We start from the raw sequence: 1,631 nt of genomic DNA, 5'->3' as shown, positions 1-1,631 counted from the left end.
TTTCCCAGGCAACCGAAGTCAAACCCGGAACTCCGACCAACCAATCACAAGCCCTTTTCACTTCTTCGCTTATTAAATGAGTGCTGTATACAATGAGTGGCTATATACTGCCATCTAGCGGTAGATTTGTTTTCTATTGTTGCCAAATAACAGAAACTGAACAGAAAATAAAAAACTAAAACCATAATAAATCAGAGGTCACTCAAAAAAAAAAAAAACAGATTTAATATGATTTGGGAAATTATAACAGCAGGCAACACTGGACGAACTTAACAATAATTTTAAGCATTTTTAACTCGTTCAAAAAATGTGGAAAACATGGCTCTATTTTTAAAAGAAATGTCTACATTTATGAATGAAAATTTAGCTTAAAATAAATTTGAGTTTGACAAAAAAAAAAAACAACTAGAATTCTGGCTAGAAATCAAATCTTGTCTTACAATGAATATCAGAAAAATAACATTTACTCAAATCAAAAATTAATCATTACTTGGGTAGATATTATTTTACACTGCATTGTGGAGCTAGCGGTAAACACAACTGAGTAGTTTTGGTATCTTTAATATTGATCATTAGAGTATTAAAATTATACTATGTATGAAAGCACTATATAAATACATTTTGATTTTATGATATATATATATATTTTTTCGAATAGTTGTTGTTACTATTATTATTAGAGATGTGCCGATACTCGTTTTTTTTCTTCCGAATCATATTATCCCGACATTGGAGCCCTGAGTATTGTCTAATTCTGATGTCTATCATACGATATCAGCACAAATCCTACATTATTTTATTACTTTTTGTGTGGAGTGGAATGTTAGAAAAGGCTGGATCAAGTCATATTAATCAGAGAACAATACTCAGTAGGTATGTGGAAAAACTGACCAATTTATAATTAACCAATTGGTTCCCTTCGTTTAATTTTAACCATAAATATTACAATATTGTACAATTTCATAAAATAGATTGAAAACAATTAGAAGACTGAAAATTTACCTCAAATAAAATAATAACAGAAATAGAAAATAATTATTAGAAAAAATAGCAAAATGTTGTCTGACTACAACATTTTGCTTGGAATATTATGAAACGACGACTATTGTTCATAATGATAAATGAATGACTGATAACTATAGTTTTTTTTTTATCATTTATGGTCATCTCGCTCCTGATGGCACCAAGGCTGACTCTTGTATTTTCAGTTCATGTTCTAACGAAGATCATTTCTAGCATCATTTTACGTGTTTTTGTGTGTTGCTGGTGTCACTTTGTGAGTTTTGTTGTTGTTTTCGTGTGTTGTTGGTGTTCAAACTATTCTCTCTCAATGTGTGTGTTTTGAGTGTCGTTTGGTGGTTTCTCTGTTCTTTTGTGTATTTTGTAGTGATCTTGTGTGTTTTTCTCTCATTCAGTGTCTTTGCTGTCGTTTTTTTGTGTTGGGTAATTATTAGTATCATTATAATTTTTAAGTAAAAATAAACATTATAAAACCCCATATTTGTCATGCTTTCATTTATCATTTCCCCCTCTCTAGTACCCCCTGTAGTGCCATCTGGTCTAAAGGGCCGGATTTGGCCCCTGGGCCTCGAGTTTGACGTGTGCAGGCCGATATAATCCGATACTCATTG

Source organism: Gouania willdenowi, chromosome 12 (assembly GCF_900634775.1).
Source record: "Gouania willdenowi chromosome 12, fGouWil2.1, whole genome shotgun sequence".
Taxonomy (NCBI): Eukaryota; Metazoa; Chordata; class Actinopteri; order Blenniiformes; family Gobiesocidae; genus Gouania; species Gouania willdenowi.
This window is presented reverse-complemented; position numbering follows the sequence as displayed.